The 21,240-nt window shown below is 32.5% G+C and overlaps 1 pseudogene; it reads left to right on the top strand.

Moving 5' to 3' along the window:
• The first annotated feature begins 17,287 nt into the window (after positions 1-17,287).
• Positions 17,288-18,541, top strand: LOC143597210 (UPF0481 protein At3g47200-like; annotated as a pseudogene).
• Positions 18,542-21,240: the final 2,699 nt, after the last annotated feature.

The raw sequence follows: 21,240 nt of genomic DNA, 5'->3' as shown, positions 1-21,240 counted from the left end.
GTGTGCAGATAACCGAAACTTGATTGTAGGCATGATACTAGCAGTGGAATTAATTCAAAATATTTGAATTAATATTTTCCTTATCTTGTGTGTTAATATATGGCCGACGACATTCAACACCTGGAGATCGTTCACCGGTCCATTGCTGCAATTTATTTAACTATAAATTTTTGATTTATGGTTTGTTTATTTTGTTTCAATTCCGGTAAGGTAAGGTATTCCGGTAAACCGTCGGTAAAATCCATCTGTGTCCCTCGGAAACGGTATCGCCTAATACCAATATACCGATGGAATAACGCCAACGTCCTTTTGTAATATGATACCACTCTAATAGTTCTCAATTCATTAAATATTTTCAATCTAATAGTTGTTTCAAAATTAGGAAATTTAGAAATCAATTATTTTTCTAATAAAAAATCGTTGAAAATGTTTCTCGCAAAATAAAATCTTAATAAAACTATCAGGTTAGCAAAGGATGATGATTTGACAAAAAAAAAAAAAAAAAAAAAGCAAAAAAAAAATGAATGTGACTATTACGTGTTAATCATACTCTGAGAATGCCAAGAGTGCTTGTTGACTATTCCTTTGAAGTGGTTATGAGGAACCTCGTTGTAGTTAAGAACTATGTAACATCATATGCCATGGCCAATTTTGAGAGATTGTAATATATGAAAATACTGCGTGCTATTATGACTCAAATAATGTTGAGCCGTTAGTTGAGGAGCAGGTACACGAGGAGATTCAGATGGAGTCTCTACCGGCTAAGGTGAACCAGTGGCGTAGCCTAGCAAGTACAGCATAGGCAGAGAAACAATCCAAACCACCACTAAGAGACTATAAACCCAATCTATTATATCCTGAAAGACTTCAGATAAACAGAGATGAGGTAAGCAAAGATGCTTTGTAACACTAAGTTGTATATTTTTTATGTTCCTTTTATTCTTGTTCTTCTTTTCAATTAACACGGTCGCAAAACCATCATATATTCATGCCAATGATACCACATAATCCAAGCATCATGGTGTGTGTTGTGCAGGAGACAAAGAACATAAGATTTTAAGATAATCTTCAATTGTCGCACCTTAACAAAGTTCTTACAATTCTTGTAGTTTTATGTATTTGTATTAATTTTTTTTTTTGATAATATAACCATGAAGGTTTGATGATACATCTTCTCTATATGATGTATTCATCACCCATCAATGGCTTATAATTTATTTCCATCAAAAACCATTTCAAAGTGTGAAGGACATTGCCCATTGCAACGATTCAGAATTGATTGAATTCTTTGCCAACAAAGGTTGAACCATAACTTTGTCATAACAAACTGAAATGGTGCAAGACCAGAGCCTATGACTAAATTCATTGAGTTGTATTCTAATGATATCTTATTTGCATTTTAATTCATCCGTAGGACTCCACATTGGGCAGTTAAAATTTGTGCGCATATCCGTACCCTATGAGAAGAATGACCGTTTTAGCATATCTCGAGTCCAAATATGACCAAATTTTCAAAACGAAAGTTGCCCGAAACGCATTAATTTACTGGATTGTAAAATATCATATTTTTATTAAATTGTTTACTATCTTAAAGACGTGTCCAAAAGTTGTAACAGATTGTTGTCAAACTCTGTTTTGACATTCAAGTTTTAACATTCATAGTCTAAATCCATATAAAACTTCTTTCATTTAGGGATTTCTCTTTAGGATCCACCCAAGCTTAACCAAAGACCAGATCTTTTCATTCACCAATCAAGGCAAGTAATCATGTAACATTCATCACTTTTCAAACCCGAAACCGATCCGTTTAAACTTTTTGATATATTCATATCCACATTTATTTGGATTTCATTATGATGTTCCTCATGATTTATTGTGATAATTATATTTATAATTTGTTTTTCAATTCAACTGCAGTTCTATGTTTGTGCCTTTATTTCATTTTTATTCAAACCGATTCAAGACCATTTCAATTCGTTTATGTTTTGCTTGAACTTATAATGATGATGATAATAATAATTTATCACTATTCCTATGCTACAACATGTTAATTATGGTAATTCATCATATTCATGGTTATTCAATTAATCGAATTGAAACATCTTCTGCAGGAATTCTTCTATAGATAGTATCTATTCATTTGCATTCATCTACGCCCCAACGCAATTCACTAGAATTTGGTGTTATTCTCTAACTACATCTTCTTGCTAGTTTGACTTTTCAAAAGTCAATTGTTGAAGTTCATGACTTTTCTTATTATTTTCTTGGCCTTTCCTCGGGTATGTTCAAGGTAGTTTATGTGTGATACCATCGTTAGAATATGCTTCCATGTCAAAACAATTTAACCATGGTGTTAGTTCGTAAAAATTGAACCCGGTTCGCTTATGTTTTAGTTTGTTCAAAGTTTGGAGTTTTTATTTTTTTTAAAAAACATTTAACACCCTTCTTTCAGCTATATTGCTCTAAAACAATAAAACTAGCATGTTGGAACCAAATTTGACATTTTGTCAACTTTGTTCTCGACCAAAACTGAACCACTCGCTTAAATTATTTTAGGCTCGTTTCACTTTTCTTGAGATGAGTCAAACTGAAATAATGTGGCTAACAACTATCGTAACTAAAACTAATAAAAACTAAAAACAAATGACTTATAACTATTTCAACCAAAACTAAAACTAATTATAAAGATATTTTTCCAAAACCTTCCTTAAAACTCCAAATGATGAACCGCAGGGCCGGCTCTCAGAAAGCAAAAAAAATTTTGGGCTAAAGACGAAAATTTTTGTGGGCCTTAAGTAACAGGAGTATTTTGTTGGGTTTAAACAACTTAATTTTTATATGGGCTTAGTTGGTTACAATTTGAGTTGTGTAAAAAACTTTTGTATAAAAAAAGAATTAAACATGTCTCAAGTGAGCCTAGAACCTACAACCTCTTGGTTGTGAGTAATACCCATTTGCCACTAGACCAAGCTAGGGGTTATCTAATTGTGTTTAAACATTAAATATACATATTGTTTTTAATAAAAATACATATAATTTTTTTCAAAAAAAAAAAATTCGGGCCTAATGGGGTGTCGGGCATGTGGTCATCGACCACCTTGCCACCCCCAAGGGCCGGCCCTGATGAACCATTGTTTATTTTTCTAGCTCGTTTCATATTTCCTTTGCTCCTAGGATTGAACCTAGAAATGTTTTACACTTTTAGGATCGCTTGTTGAACCGAACTCGTCCGGTTCACTCGCTTAATCGCTCGTTATTGCTTTCACTCGCTTAGCTTAGCATGTGAGTTTTCATAACCCCTTGTTCATACCTTTAATATTTTTCGGGTGTAGCGCGTTACCATGTTTCTCGTTTGTTTATACTCTTTGGTTACCAACCTATTTGCAGCAATGTCGTGCATGCTAATAATAATTCTTTCATATTGTTAATGATGACTATACATGAATATGAATATGTGTAATGGGTTTACTATTTTTATGGTGATTACTCACAAACTCAAACTCAAAGCGGGAGGGTCCGACGGGACGTACCTGCGCTACCTATCCTTTAACTTCGGTTGTAAAGAATGATGATATCATTATCATTCCCCTAGGTTGGGGCACTATAGTTGGTTACATTCTGTTTACTTATGATTGAATATATTGCATTCGTAACATGTGAATCGACAAAATTTTTTATATTATACGTATATCAACTTATCTCACCAACATATGTGTTGACAAAATATATTATTTTAAACGTGTTACAGGTTAAACCGATGATGTGTTAAGGACAGAGGAAACTAGTTGACCTTAGGATTTATTAAATAAATCTTTATTTTTTATCTGATGAAATGTTCATTTTTTATATTTATGAAAATTGTATATTTGCTACTTATGAAATGGAATAAATATAACTATTATTACTTTAAAAGTATTACGAGCTTACGAGCAATCTGCACGTACTACCCAGGCGTATTCCATTTAAAGCTGGGGTGTTACCAATCACACACTTTTTTTCATCTTTTATTGGGGGGGGGGGGTAACATGTGTATCATTTTAAATTGTTTATGTTAAACGAGTCTCAACCATAATTCTATTTCTATGTGTTAAGTGTATTTCTCAATTGATTGAGATATTTGTTTATGTGTTTATTTATTTTATGGCAATCTGGCCACCTCATCCTCATCCTCATTTACTATGATCATACTTTGTCCGGATAACCTTGACCGAACTAACTTCATGGCCAAAAGACACATTATTTGTTTAGTAAATTGTTTATTTAATTGTTGTGATGCCACATCCTCATATGAATTGCATTTTAATTTTTATATTATATCAAATCTTGTGTTTGCTCTCTCAACAATTATGTTGATAAAACCATATTTTTACGCATGTTGCAGGTTGCTTTTTGGATGTTTGAAGTTTGAAGCTCGTAGAAATTATGCCTTAGATTATCAACAAAATACATAATGTTTAATTTACTTATTTGTTTTGTATTTGTTATTGAATATTTGTAAAGTGTACTTCGATTGTATGCCAATAAAATAATTAGATATTGATATGTACTTAATAGCGTTTTATGAGCTATTGAGTGATCAGTCGTGTCTCGATATATTTCGTCGTAGGTTGGGGTGTGACAGATTAGTATCAGAGCCGAAGACTATAGGATAGGCCATTAGACGTAATGACCTAGTAATATGCTTAGAGCCCCATCCGTGCTTATGTGTGCCCTAATTGTTTATTTTTGATTGCTTATAGCTTATTTATTTAACTATTTTCTATTATTATTGTTATTGGATACATACAACTCCGAGGCTATGCCTTACTCTCAAAATTAACCATGACATATGATGTTACATTTCATCTTTATTATTTTTAGTTAAATTCATGGATTTTCCATGAATTTAACTAAAAATAATAAAGATAAAATGATATAATTGCCAGGAGTTTTTGACAATCTCTTGGTGTTTTTCCAGAAAAAAATATATAAATAAATCAGAACAGTCTTTACATCTAACTTTGGATGTGTCGATAGGCCAACTAGCTTGGAAAGGTTTCCCTTGAATATTATTAAAAAGGCCTAATAAGTCATAAATTTTGTGGGCTCTCATTTTGAGAGGAAACAATAAAACTGAAAATTCAATAAGGCATATGGAGTATTACTGTAATCTGATAACTTTAATGTGGCGAGAATTAAATGTACTTAAAATAGAACACCACTCCGTTTTATGAAAGTAAATAAAGAGTGGTGGCGCTTCGCAATGTCCAATTTATTCGAGCTTAGAAAATAGTTATATTTTTAGGGTAAAGATGCCTATGAGCACAAAGTATTGTTTACGCAAACATAAAAAATGTGTAACTGTTTTGAAAACAAAAGTGAATGGAAAGTTATGAAAAATGCCAAAGAATCATTCACAATACATGTTTGAAAAAAATAGTAGAAAAAGAGGCCAATTGCACATACGAGACAGGCCGAAAAGCCTATGCGTTACCTTGGGGATGATGACTCTAATGGTATGCTATTGGGGTTTGAGGTTTTAGTCAATAAATATTTTTAGTTATATACCGGGTAGCACCTCGGGAGTGAAACAATGCTGGGCCAAAATCCGATAATATAGCCATAGGTTTAGGTTATGTTCGTATGACCTCACTTGACCATTCATCCATCCGAATTCCACTTAAGTGCAAATTCTTCTTACCATAAAAGAGTTCTTAGCTTACGGTGATAGGTCGAACTAGTTTGCTTCAACCATGCCTTAGCTTGTATTGATTATGTTTGAGATGGGATAAGTGGAGCTATGATTCTTTAAGTGTGAGACTCATAAATTTACTAATCAGTGGCAGGGTTAGGAAAAAGTTTCAATGGGTTCGATATTTTTTGATGGTTGCGTTTTTTACTATCCGACACAATGTTTTCAGGTCAGGTTAGGTCACAATTATAATTCCTAAACGTGCAATTTAACTACTATCTTATGATTTTAACATTAATTATTAATAACAATGAAAATTGGAAAAGACAAAAAAAGAAAAGTAGGTGTAGAAGTTAATAGTGTTGACTTTTCCACTTTTCCAAAACAAAACTCATCCTTTTTGTCATTAGTTTATATCTGTAATTTTTTTTTTGAAAGGAGTTTATATCTGTATTCATCAAAGCGTTTCATCTCCGTTTCTCAAAAAGGCTTTCATCTTTATTTCTACCATTTTTCAAGCAATGACAAACCAGGTGAACAAACCAACCAACGTACACACTTCATATCCACTTCATTTAAGTGGGTTCGATCGTTAAAAACAAATGGGTTCGTTCGTTAATACGAGCTGTGCGGTCTAAGTAAAACCGAAATTAAACTGGGTTCGGCCGAACCCGTTCCCGTATGGGTAGCTCGGTCCCTGTTACTTATAAAACTTGAACTTAAATGCTAAGTATGATAGGGGGCTTAACAGGCTGGTGGTTGGGTTTAGAGTGGAGAAATATATTGGCAGTCGCGGTTAATGCGTCTATTTGTTTCTGATGCTTAAAAAATAATAAAAAATAAATAAACTGAGAGTTGTCGTTTTACTTTATTATGATTCTGTGCAGATTTCTTTTTCAGGACAAAAAATGATTAAGTGTGGGAATGCTTGATGTACTGTAAAACATATGTATTTTTAAACCCGTTTTGATACGTTTTTCATGTTAAACTTATTGTTTATTTATTGAAATTAGCATGAAATTACGTACTTTTGTTCTTTATAGGTACCCGTGCATGAGATGAGCGGAAAACAAGGCTTAAGGATATGAAGAAGGCTCGAACGGAAGTTGGAAAGGAATCAGAGACGCAAAACGAAAGTTGAAATAAAATGAAAAGAAAACCTTACTGAAGACCTCCGTCGCGCTAAGCTCGGAGTTGAGGAGAGGCGTCGCGCTAAGCCGCGCGTTTGAAATAGGGGGTCGACTATTTTGTTTAAATTTAAAGTATGCCCAATTGCAGTATATCTTTTGTTGTATGGTTGCCAGTGCCATTAAATTAAGGTTGTTGAATATGATATGAGCTATTTAACTATTGACGTATCATTCCATCGTCAACTTCACGTTGCATAGTTAAATTCAATTTGCATTTGATAGCAAAGACGCTAATATAAACTTTTAATGTACTTGATTATTGCCACTAATACTTGCCTTTTTCTTACGAAAGTCGAGGTTAAAGGTATTAGAAACTTATAAACATATAATTAATTAAACTAGTTTTTTTACACACAAATAAGAACATAATACTCTTCGATCAATTTTCAAACCTTTTTTTTTTCTTCTTTTTTTAGCATCCAAATATATTATTAAAGATGAAAACTAGCAACATAGTGGAATCCACCTCTACCTATATTATTAAAGCAACACATTCTCTTTACATGTCATTCAACTAGACCCTTTACATAGATGCCAAGTGTATAAATTTTTATTTTTACAATTTCTATTTAATGAATGATAAAATGAAAAATATGTTGTTGGTGGGAATTAAACTCACTACCTTAATTTTAAAATGTTTGTGGCTTATTAACTCAACTATGATAAATTGATGTTAACCTTCTCTTTTTCTTAAGTTATAGATTCATAACCTTCCATTTTGATTTATTTTAAAATATAAATACAAAATATTCTTACTAATTTATGTATTTTAAAAAAAATATTTATATCGTATAAATCCATAAGGTATGTTATTATGTATATTATTAAAGTTAACTTTTTTTTGATACACGGGTGGCTATATCCTAGTATACAATTATTACAAAAAGATCAAACATCAGCAAGAATTCCACTGTAAAGAATTCTACGCTAGCCCTATATTGGAGTCATTTAAATGGTCATTATCGTCATGTTTGTATGAATCATCGTTTTTAGCATTATCATTGTGTAAATTGATCTGTAAATGATTCCCCATTTCTTGACCATCTGGCGTAAACATATATGTCTAAGCCGTAAGAAGCTAGAAGTATTAATAATTAACTCCACAATCTCAATAGGACTTTGAGAACGAAACATTAAAGATAAACTCTGCTTTTACTCTAAATTTAAAGATTCTTTAAAATGACAACAATAACCGTTTTATAAAATAATAATATTTACTCAATTAATATGTATAGAGGTAGGGCAGTAAATCGACCCGCAAGCTCAAGAAAGATATTCGCGGGTCACCAATAGCATCTGCGGGTTATCAACAAAAATCCGCAGATCATAGAAAAAGCCCCGCAAAAGGAAGAAACAATGAGAGTTCGTACTTGGCGGGAAAAAAACGGTTGTAACAACATAATTCTAGAAGATTGCTAAACCATTCCCTGACAAAGACGTTTCCCCTTTATGAAGAATACAAGGGACGACAGCCAATGAGAGAAGGACAACTGGATACCTGGTAACAACCATGCACATGGTCAGGCTGTCACGTCCTATCAAGGCAGGACACATGTCCATTCAGGTAGAACAGAATCTTCTGGATAGTGACAACTCTACCAATCACCTTCCCCCATCCCCCGGCTATAGATACCTTCATCATCATCATGAGGTACTCATTTACTCTTCATATAATACATCAATCACTTTGTACTTTCTCTCCTTACAGAACAGTACTTATTCTAATGCCGGAGAGTGGTTACGGGAAGACCCCCCCTCTTGTTGTTCCCGTAACGAGACTCACAGTAATCTATTTTGCAGGAATTTAGTTGAAGATCTGATTCAGTCTGACTTTAGATTCGTTTAGTAGTTCGTACTTGGTGGAATACAGATCCGATCCCAGGATTAGATCCGTGTTTCTTCAATATGTTTTCTAGTTTTGTCCATTTTATATTTTAGGCATTTCTTATAACTTTTGTTCGACGAAAGATATTTCTTTAAACACAATTATATATATATATATATATATATATATATATATATATCAAATCTCAATAATGGTATCTAAAAATCATCTTTTACTAAAAACTACAACCATTTGATTAATATTATTCCGTGCCTCATAATCAATTGCATGACTACTCAATCTCCTTCGAAATAAGTTCAGATCATGTTGGGTATAATTGCCATCTGGTTGTTTATTCTTTATTATTGTGAATTGACCATTAATGTATTGATCAAACTGTGGACATATTTTGTCTCCTGGTGGAGCTATGGACCAACTGTCTATTGTAGATAGAGTCTTGCTTTGATACATGCCGTCTTTAAACCCACTAAAATTCTTTTGAAACTGATTAATATGCGCTTGGCCTGAAATTTCCCATCCACTCTCTATTTTCTTCAAATAATCAAAGGCAGGTTGATTAAACTATGAGTTGGAATGTTTTGCGATTCTCTGGTAGTTCCCACATCTTATCATATTTGAATTCATGATTTTTTAGTTTCTCTCCCAACCAAAATTCCGATTATTATGTTTTTGCATATCCTCCAAAATTCCATTTAGTTCAAATCGTTTTTTAGCAAGTATGCAAGCTACCCCCAAAGTATAAAAGAAAAAATGGGGATGAAATTACTCACTTAAAAAGGGTGCCGTTGATGAAGAAAAACTTAGAATAAATCCTCAAGTAAGTGAGCCCGAAGGTTCGGTTTAACGTGCGTGTCCTATATTGAGAGACCTTGAGTTAATATTGAGTCTTGAGATTAAATATAAATGGCATAATAGTTCATAAACCAAGGCTTGAGTTTTTGGGATTTTAATTTATATTTTGCAAAATGGGGTTAAATAAAGCAAAGATAAATGAAATGAGATTTACATGAAACAGGGTCTTTGATGTTTAGTTTACTCAACCTTTGTTGAGTTTTACATTGGGGAGTTGGTTTAGTGCAAGTGTGCACGATCCCGCTAATGTAAGCATTAAGATCTGACTTTTAACGGTTTGTTCGATTTAGTTGGTTCGGGACTTGATAAAGTACCAAATCTAAATTCAACTTACCATAATATTAAAATATATGAATTACTTAAATAAAATCAGTAACTTAAACAAGTTTGAGAATTTTTATCAATTAAAATCCCAAACTCAGGTTTAAGTGAGTGTTTTGTGTAAATCGACCTGATCTTGGTATAAGACCAAGTTTGGTTCCAACACACCATAACCATAAGAAATATAAATAATACAAAATGAAATATAAGCTAAGAAGTTAGGATGATTTTTGGTGGTTTGAACGGTGACTAGCTCGTTAAAAGGAGAAGTTCGATTTTACTTGGTTTTTATCCAAAACTTGGTCGAATCCAAGATTTGTTCCAACACTTCCACAATCCTAAGTAATATGAGTAATATAAAGTAAAACATAACTAAAAAGATATGTTGAACTTTTGGTGGTTTTGAACGTTTACTAACCGGTTAAGACGAGTATTCGATTTTACTCAGTTTTGATCCGAAACTTGTTAAAGCCAAGATTTGTTCTAACACTTTCATATCAACTATATAAGAATTAAAATACAAAGAAAAACTCAGATCTAAAATGTTTCATGCAACTCGGTTGCTCAAATGTTAATTAAAGTGCTTAAACGAATGTTCGGTTCAGTCCTTGACTTGGTATGAGACCGAGGATGGTTACCAAATGTCCAAAACCAACGAACTAAATAAAGTAAAATTCCAATTCCAGACTTAAATAGAAGGTTAAACAAGTAAACTTTTCCAAAAATGACCAAACGGGCCTAAAATGCATAAATATGTATTTGAATGTCCAAAAACCTTTAATAAAGATGGATATGATTTTCTTGAGATAAAATAACTTAGAACCTATGCAGTCGATATCGCCAATACATCACCGATATATCGGTGATATATCGGTTATCGGTCCCTTGGTGAAATATCAGTCAATATATCGGTCAGAATATTGGTACCGATAATATCAGCGATATTGGCCGATATTTGACTGATATTGGACTGGTATTTAACCGATATATCATCGATATTTTCAATATTAGAGTTTAAGTCTTAATTATCAACATGTAGTGTTCAATGTTAGTATTTTAAGTCTTAATCATTCTAACTTGCTACAATTGTTAGTGTTTTGCAAGTTATAAGAGGTTAATTTGTTAATGGTAGGAGACCATATTGAATTATTAGTGTTAAATTGCTCTCTGTCTCTCTCTCTCTCTCTCTATATATATATATAAGGTAAGGTTAAAATGAAAACCCACTTAAGTTGTGAAAACCCGCGAAAACCCTATGTAACATCGGTTTTTTTTTTGTTACATGTAATATATGTTGTAACATTTAATACAAAACATCAAAAGAAAAATGTTTTGCTATTTTTTAACATTTTTTTACTAATTTTTATATATGTTTTCAGGAGAGAGAAAAAGTTATATTTATATTTACATTTTTTATTCATTATAATTGTGGACCACAAGATTTAAATATTAATTAAAAACATGTGGTTGAGAATGGGTTTCTAGAGTTTTCATAACTCAAGTGAGTTTTCATTTTATACTTAGCCTATATATATATATATATATATATATATATGAACTTTACATAATATTAAAATTGCCGATTTCCCAACGATATCTAACTGTGATAACCGATATCTGAGATATCGGTCCTTGACCGATATCCGACATTTGTTCTGCATTAACTGCTTAGCTTAAAACAACTAAATATATAAAAAACATTTACCTGAAATGATTGAAATGAAAGATTCATTTCCGTTGACTTTTAAAGTCAAACTTAGCAAAACTAGTTAGAACAACTTGCAAGTTCAAACAATTTGAGAGAAGAAGGTGAAGATGAGCAGGTGAAATTGCTGAGATTGAGAGGGGATTTATGGGGAAGGATTATGGTTTGAGGCAAGGGAGCACGAATGTGTCCGGTGGATAAGCCGGTGCACTTTGATTTTTTTGTTTAATTGGTTTTTGAATTAAACAAATTGTTTCCAAAGATAAAAACATGTTTGGAGGGTCTTGAATAACTATGGGTTGAGTCTTAGTCGGTTTGGATGGTTAAAACACGAGTTCGGGGCTTAAACGATCGAAAAAAACAAAAAAACGAATTCTGCTGACCTGATGGGTAGGCCGTGCTACGTGGGGGCTAACGTAACATTCGTTACTTTTCAATCCCGAAAACCCGACCCATTTTGAATTTTCGATTTTTGTTTATAAATTTATATCTCAAGTTCGTTTCGATGTATTTTATTTATTATTTATCATTAATAAATAGCCCCAACGATTGAAGTTCATCGCTCGAGCATTCTTTTTATTTTCGATCAATTATTAAAACTTCGAGAGTTAACGTTTCTATTTAACTGACTTGCGAACTATAAACCTTTATTACATTTATAAGATATTTCGAAGTTCGGATACAATTCGTAAACTACTTTAATCTTTTTGATCTTAAAACAACTCAATGTTAAAGGTTTTATTTGTAATTAATATTTAATCTGGATCTTAAAGATATTAGAAACTTGGAGGGCCAGAAGTGTAAACTATTCAAATTAATATAAAATAATAATAAAAACCCAATACCCAGCCCACCCAAGAACCGGCTTTCCGTCAACCCTTTCCGGCCGCCGGAGTTCGGTGTCGGCAAGGCTAAACAACCCTTAATCATCGTCCTTTGACCAATTAATTTCTTGTAACGGGTTTGGACCTTGCTAAAAAACGATAATCAATATATTAATTACATTATAAATGGCCTAAACCCGTCATTTTAGCCGCAAACACAGCCGGAAAATCAGCCAAAACCTTTAACACCAATTAACGACTTTTCAATTAATCCTATAAATACCATCCAAATCAACAACCAAACTCGCTCATAACAATAATCTACACTAGTAATCTCTCTGTAATTCATAAGCAATCCCCAAGATTTGTTTTCCGGCCACCTCCGTTCACCTCTCAATCTGTAACGTTTCCAAGTAAGTGTTATATATTTACGAATCATTTTTCAATGAGAATTAAAACCCCTAACTTAATTTCAACGAACAAGGATCGGATTAACCAGTTTAGATTTCTAGGGTTCATAAACTTGAAGATGAACATAATAAAATAGTTAAATGTATTATGTTTCAGTTTTTAAACAAAATCTATAGCTGGTCCATTGGTTAGTGTTCATGAGTGTGGACAGAAGGACCCGGGTCAGGCTTGTTTCTAGTATTTTTTTAAACAGCTTACAATTATTTTAATCAAATAAAGTCATTTAAAATTCTTAATAAATCAAATAAAATCATTTTTAAATCAAATAAATTTTTTATTAATTATATATAAATTTTTTGTCACCATCTTTCCATGCAAAACCGATTTTCCAAACTCGTTAAACCGCCAGTTTTAATTTGTCTTCGTTAATATTAACTTGTTAACTTTAAAGTCATTAGATTTTAATCCGTTCGTTAACTTTAATAACTTAGTTATATTCGTCGAGATAATACTACGTTAAAACCAATGCTCCATAAACGTTAGTATTCTCATAAATTAATAATAGTATTAAAATGTTTTTAACCCGTTAAAATTAGTTTATAAATAGTTAGCTTATTTCATCATACTTTTAATCCCTTTCATTAAATAACTATAAACGCTAAAATAATTGTATGAAATAAATTTCCCATTTAAAACCCGTGCCTTGTAATTATCGTAACTCTTATATTAGTATTATGTTATAATATTAAATACTAAACATCATTAAAATTTCATTAAACTTAAATACATTATTATAATATGAAGGCCATAAAATGCTAATAACACACATTAATGTAATGCTTAATTCCTAAAATCAAATTGTTTAACTTTAATAATCCCGTTTAGTTTGGTCTTTAAATATTCGTATTTATTTTACTTATAGTTCAAGAAGTTTAATCATTTTGGATCCTTTAACGCATTTTTGGTTGCTTCGGTTTTGTTATCGTGCTTCGGTTTATATTGCAAGATTTATCTTCTATTTCGAGATGAGTTTTCTCACCACCCCTTTTTAAACGTTTTCATATTTTGGGGTAGCATATGTATCTATTACAAATTCAAGTATTATGATTTCGATTACAAACTACAATTCTCTATATGGACCTGTGTGTTACTTGATTACTTGCTCGAATTTACTTGCACGTGGTAGCCTCAATAAGTATGATCATACGCTCCCCTTTGCACTCAGGTCCATTGTATCGAGTGGAAAAGGGCCTCATTATCCGAGTACGTTGGTTGTTACAAACTGGAAAGGACCTTACTTGCGCGATTACCCGAGTACGTTGGTTGATACCAACTGGAAAGGACTTTACTTGCTCGTTTATCATTTGTCCATGAATTGTATGATTTTTACGTATTATATCAAACTGTGGGAATCTCACCAGCTATGTTCGTAGCTGACTTTATTTTATACATATGTTACATGTATAGAGATACGAGGATGAAAGTTAGAAGACACATAGCATGCTTATAGGATATTCAAAGAAAACTTATCATTTAGTTTATTTATTTGTTACAACTTGTATTATTTGATAAACTTGTGTTACATGAAGATTTAAATGAAATAATGTTATTATGGTCACCTAATGGTGTCATGTGTGTTTGAGCAATCTGTACGTTGCAATCAGGCGTTTCCGTTTTAGCCGGGGTGTTACAGCTAAGGCCAGCCCTACACGCAACATAAGATAGGAGTTTTCAGCTTAACTTTGATTTTTGGTAATTTTGGCCCCTGTGTTTCGTTTTAGGTCGTTTTGAGCATAAAATAAGCGTTTTAAATACCGTTAAAGACTTTGGAACGAAATGACAAGTATGAAACATGATTACAACGTAAAATTTATTATTTTATTAATATCAAAAGATCCGAAAAGCAAAACGGGCCAGATTTACAATACAAATACGAACCGAAATGACGAATGTCACACGCACACACATATGTGCGTGTGTGTGTTTTTAATTTCAAAGATTCACGTATCGCTTTTTATATTTTGTTTTAGTATACTAAAATACTTAATACTTTTAAGCGAATATATTGAAACAAAATTTACAATAAATTATGAATGGATTTGATCAAGTATAATTTTTTTAAAATACTTATGTTGTAATGGCAAAGGCGTTTCCTTCAAAGGGTTGACAGTTTCCATGCCTCATTACTTAAGTTCAAATTCCTCTTATAGTAGTGATACCTATAATTTAGAGCGTGCACATGAGCCAGAATTCAAACTTGAGACACCTAGAAGAAAAATAAAGAAAATCTAATGACCATTCTATCAAAGTGGTGATGACTCAAACAAGTATAATTAGTTGTTTTAAATGCTTGTAATAATTCATGTAATTGGTAAGTTTGACACCAGTGAGATTAGCTCACTTGGTAAAGGCTGTTTCTCTTAAATATGAGGTCTCGTGGTTAAATTTAGACATAAATTGTATTAGTTTGAATTAGTGTTGGAGTCGGCAGATTATATATAAATATATATATATATATATATATATATATATATATATAGGGAAGATTTCAAATAAGAACCCCTTTGAGTTTTAAGAACTCGAAAGAAATCAGTGATAAATTTTTTTTTTGAATTTTTTTAAACATGCGTAATATATGTAGGTTACATATACATAAAAAATTATAGAATTTTTTACGCACCGAGTCGACTTTTTACACATGTGTAACGGACGTAAAAATTTGTGTAATCAGTTACATCTTTATTCTCTCTCATACTTTGACTTTTTTGCCAGATTTAATCTCAACCACATATTCCATTCCATTTAATTACATGTGTAGCCTAGAATTGAGTTCTTAAGTTCTTAAAACTCAACATGGTTCTCAAAAAATCTCTTCCCTGTATATATATTAAAAACCAAATGATTCATCACTCACATATTCACCATTCATGAGATATACAACTTTTTTTTAACTTGATATACAAGCTCTTGAAGCATGAGTTATTACATTTTTTATATATTAAAATGCATTTCTCAAAATTTTAACCATTTTTTAAATGTGAGACTATAGTTTATGGTTTTTTGCCTTTTCTTCTATTTTATTTTTTACATTTTTTAATTACTACACTTTTCCAGTTTTAACTTTGGATACCTTCACAAACCGAACTGATTACGCCCGAGTTTCCACTGCAGCACATCAACTTAAATCAACTACAAAGAGAGCATTTTGATTTTTTCGGTTTTCAGGTGAACCAACAAAAGCGTTAAAGTTCATGTGAGAATAAAGTTCGAGCCGCTGCAACGTGCGGGACATCCAACTTGTTTACCATTAAAAAGAAAAGAAAGAAAATCGTTAAACTTGACTTTAGGAATTAATTTAAATATTTAATTATAAACATGATTTGACTTTCACAAATAAAATCATTCATAGAGGAATTACACTTTGCAAGTTACTATATATATATTATGTGAGCAATGTTTGACTTATTCTAGTGAAAGATTAAAAACTAAAAAGAACACCCTGCTATATATGAAGGTCAAAACTCAAACGTGGCACATCTTAAAATACAACAATTAAAATTAGAATCTTATTAATTTATTAAACATGACAATATTTTACGAGCTCCACGTAGGATGTCAACTAGTTATCATGTAGATTATTCCCTAATTAAGCTTATCATTTAATGAATTTCATAAAACTCACTGACCCGTTTACTATTCTTTTAACCCGTGATCCATTTTGTAATTTTATACAATTATCCATTTTGTATCTAAGTATTACCACAATTACCCGTTTTATAAAACCCTAATCCTCTATTAATTTTTCTCATCATTGCCATCATTGAGAATTATTTACACATGGGTCTTTATAATTAATATTAATGAATTTCCATAAGAATTACCATAAATAACCGAGGTGATACCGATCGAGTTCCACCACGTCATGCCACAACTTGTTCTTATTAGGTAATGGGGTATACTCTAACCCCTTTTAACTCCATATAAGCATCGCGTCACTCATTTTTCTCTCTTCACTCAATCTCACTCAAATTGTTTAATCCATAATTAATAACAAATCAATTAGTAATTAATACATATTGTTCCTTTTAACCCGTGAAAAACATAATCCATGGGTACTTTTAACAAACTTAACACTAGTGGTGAGTAATTTAATGCATATTTAAAGTGCTATGTCATCTTAACTTATTTTGAGGATTAGAGTATACCACATGGCCTTGGAATTAAAAGTCTTAGGTTGGCTAGTTAATATAACTCAAGTACAACTTAAACCGTTGGTGTTCAACGTCAATATGACATCTATTTAAGGCTATCCAAGGACTATACTAATTCAAGCATACAAGTGAAGAAACATGAGAAATGAAGATCAGCCAATTCCCAACCAAGGTATCCTTAGTCTGTCAATACGTTTTACTTACATATACGAGATGATCTCTTACGCTTTAATTTTAATTTGTGTCCTCCTCAGAAATGGAAGAGCAAATCGTTCTTGATTTCGTCAATGGTAGAAACGAGATGGAAAAATTTTCACCAATTTACGAGGTTCCTAGTAGGCTCAGAGAGATCAACACAAACTCATTCGTCCCCCGGGTGGTCTCTATTGGACCTCTGCACAAAGGAGGTGCAAATTTGAAATTAATGGAAGACATGAAAAAGACTTACCGGGACGAGCTACTGGCTGGGGTAGGTTCCCAGGAGGAAGCATTAAGCGCGTGTAGGGAGGAAATATTATTTTGGGAAAAAGGTGAATGATTTACCTAATGATGAACTTGCTGAAATGATGGTTATGGATGCTTGTTTCATACTTCAGTTTATTGTTAATCTTTCCATAGATGACAATTTATTTTCAAACAACCGGTTGCGCAGTAGGAATATTGCTCTGGACTTGGTGTTGCTAGAAAATCAAATCCCTTATTTTGTTCTCGAAAACATCTATGACCTCACTTTAAAAATATCCAAACCAGAAACTACTCTTACTTCCATGCTTTATGATCTACTAGAACACGTCAATCCTTTTCTTGATAAATTAAATACTGATAATCTCTCTGCTGAAAAACCTCCTTATCACATTCTTGGTTTTCTACATGAGTTTTACAATCCTAAAACTTCTGGCCCACCAAAAATAGATGCAATTCTGAAAGTCCACTTGGACTCGGCTGTAGGACTGTACAAAGTTGGGGTGAGGTTTAGGTCCAATCAAAACATGAGTTGGCCATTGACTATCGACTTCGAACAATCTACTCTTAGAATGCCAAGAGTGCTTATTGACAATTTCTTTGAAGTGGTTATGAGGAACCTCATTGCATACGAGCAGTATTCTTATGGAGTTAAGAACTATATTGCATCATATGCCATGGCCTTGGATATGCTAGCTGCTACTCCAGCAGACATTGCCAAGTTGGCCGAATCGGATGTCCTTGTCAGCAACTTGGGCTCATACGAGAAGGCTTCAAACATGATAAGCAGCATATACAAAGATGTCACTTTCCTAGATTTCTATTACATTGAATGTTGGCAAAAAGTAAAAAATCACACCGATAGCTACTGGTCTACTAATTTTGCAGTGTTGAAGCGAAAATATTTTGGTACTATATGGAAGGCGATTGCTCTATTTGTTGGAATTATACTGTTTGCTGTTGCCGTAATTCAGTTTGCTTTTCGAATTGTCGATTTTACAGAATTTCATTGAGCCGGAACTTAACCACTCAGATTCTACCATTTGATGTTAGTTTCATCTGTTTTTTTATATTGTTGATTGTAACTCAAGTTATCTTGGCAGCTTGAATTTTGAGATGTTTGGATTCTACCTGAAGATTGCTAAGTTGGTCAAAGAATGTAGGTCATCTGGAATGGATCTAACAACTTTGCTCGGATCAATCCGTGTTGTTGGTTAGCGGAAATCACCAACAACACTCGGATCTCGGATCTTAGTTTGTTTGGTTTATTTGCTTGAAGGTAGAAAGAAGAAAAAGAAGATGAGCAGTCATTTCTTGGAAGTTTGTTTCTTGAATAAGTTGTTGTTGTGGAGAAATGGGTAAGTGACTCATTATATAGGGTCCCCATTTCTTCAAAGTTTAGATAATAAACCTACAAAATAAACATATCGAGTACGTATTACATCGACTAAAAGCAAACCAAAATGACATACACAATCCTAAAAACAATATAGAATATTGGCCCTACAATCTCCCTCTAGGATTGAGTATGTCGAGGAACCTTCGTCAAGTTCTTTGCTTCGTATTTATTTCTTGAACTTAGTACTTGTCTTCATCCAGTAGCTTGAATAAGATTGGATCTTGGACAAATCTTTATTTTCCAATCTAGTAGACTTGAATCTTTTTTCTGGGACGGATCGGCAACAATAAATTTTAGAAACATCAGATGCGGGAGGCTCGACATCTAATTTTCTTTTGTTGACTTTCTTGAGCCGACTGGTTTCTTTCCTTGTTTTCGAATGCAATCAGTTCCCCTTTTTAGGTTCAACCACCAACTTTCACGTTCTCGTTTTCTTTTAAGCGCTTCAGCATCTGCAACTCCAAGCAGACTTGATCTTGATCTACCTGTCCATGTATAATTGCATAGAACTTAGAACGATTCAGATTCGTTCATAGACCCTCTCGAGGGTCAAAGAAGAATTCATTCACAGACCCTCCCAATTTTAGTCCCTCAACTTGTAAGTGATTTGTTTAAGTCCTAGGTTTCCAACAAACTTTGCATGAACGACCTTAACCACAAAACACGTGATTTTGAAAAAACAAGGTTTAATTAAGTATGTACGAACACAATAAAAACTTAAAATCTTTTTGGCATTTTCATATAGTTTAATATTACGAAAATATATACATAAGTATTTTGAAGTTGAAACAAAAATAAAACAAAATCAAAATAAACAATAAAAGATAGGAGTAAAGATGAAATTAATATTATATATCAATAATATTTACAAAATTTTCTAATGATTTTAATATTTTTGTGAGAAAGATCACAACGTTGAATCATATTGATTTGCAAAGCCATAAATCGCGTTTCCATTTTGATATTATTATGTCACAATTTCATCACCGACTGTAGATATTGTCCGTTTGTTTAACTTGACAAGTGTTTTGATGCCAAAGTGATACGTTTAAAGTACAATTAGGCACGGTGCTTATGTGGTCCCCACTTAATCAGACATGTTACTTATTCCATCATATCTCGGGCTTACTTTGTGTTAACATATCACCTCAACTTGACTTAAACCTTGCATAGTTGATCATAGTACTCTTATTAACATACTTGACACTTTGTACATAATTTGTGTACACTTGACTCGATCTAGAAAAGTTAAAATAAAGCAGAAGATTCAGGGCTTAACAATCAGATCTTGTATGACTACAACCAGAGAAAGTCCAATGCTTGAATCAAAATAAATGAAGAAATAAAGCAGAATTTAAAATCCTAAATGACTCTTTTTCTTGATTTTTCATTTTGTTTTTCTGTTTTTCTTTTACTTTTCTTGACTCTTTTGTTTTTCTTTTTCTTGTCTTTCTATGAGGCTTTACTTGACTCAAATAAAAATTAAAAATTAACACTTATTTCATAAGACAACTGTGATCAGGTAAAGAGAGGCTTGGGTATGACATGTATAATTACATTTCTGCCTTCATGAATATGACTTCACGGAATCATGCAACCGCTTCATAAACGTATATCCACTAGTACCGGTAGGAATTTAGGTTTATATCACCCGACACTTACTTGTTTGTCAAGCCTATCTACACATCTGTGAGTGATTTTGTAGACTTTTGATCTACTCTTTTCATACGCTAGGATCATTGCATATCAATGTACTATCATTTTCCAATGGTCGGGTAAATTTCTCAAAATTTGAAAATTTTAATTATCCGACTCTCTCTAAGCATGAGCTCCCTCTAAACGGGACAATTCATTTTAGATTTTCTTAAAAGTAATATAAAATCTTTTTGATAAATCAAATGAGTTGTTTTTGTTTTTCTTAAAATAAATTTAAAATCCTTTTGGTGAGTTAAAGTTAACTCACTTTCTCCCTCTAAAACTGTGACATATTTTAAAAATATTTACAATTTTAAAACAAAACGATAGATAGTTTGTTTTAATCAAAATTGGTCATGTCGAGCGATTCGACTAGAAATTCAAATCGGGCATGATTGATGGTTTTAGTGAAGAGGTAAGCAAAGTTGTTGTCAGATGGACTTTCTTAAGCAAGCATTATCACATTGTATGACAAAGTTGAAGAAATTCAAACCGAGATCAAACAGCTGATGCTGGATCCATCACTTGAGAGAAGTAGTTGGACGAGGTTAGTTGAGAAACGCTCGAAAATTTGTTGTTGAACCATTTAAACAAGGCTTCCCTTCTTTGAAGTTTGTCCTCCCATGTCGCTTATGAAAGACTCGAATCCGCCA

Source organism: Bidens hawaiensis, unplaced genomic scaffold (genome assembly GCF_021521415.1).
Source record: "Bidens hawaiensis isolate Kalapana, Puna unplaced genomic scaffold, B.hawaiensis_p1.1 tig00047742_1, whole genome shotgun sequence".
In the NCBI taxonomy this organism is placed as follows: Eukaryota; Viridiplantae; Streptophyta; class Magnoliopsida; order Asterales; family Asteraceae; genus Bidens; species Bidens hawaiensis.
This window is presented reverse-complemented; position numbering and strand designations above follow the sequence as displayed.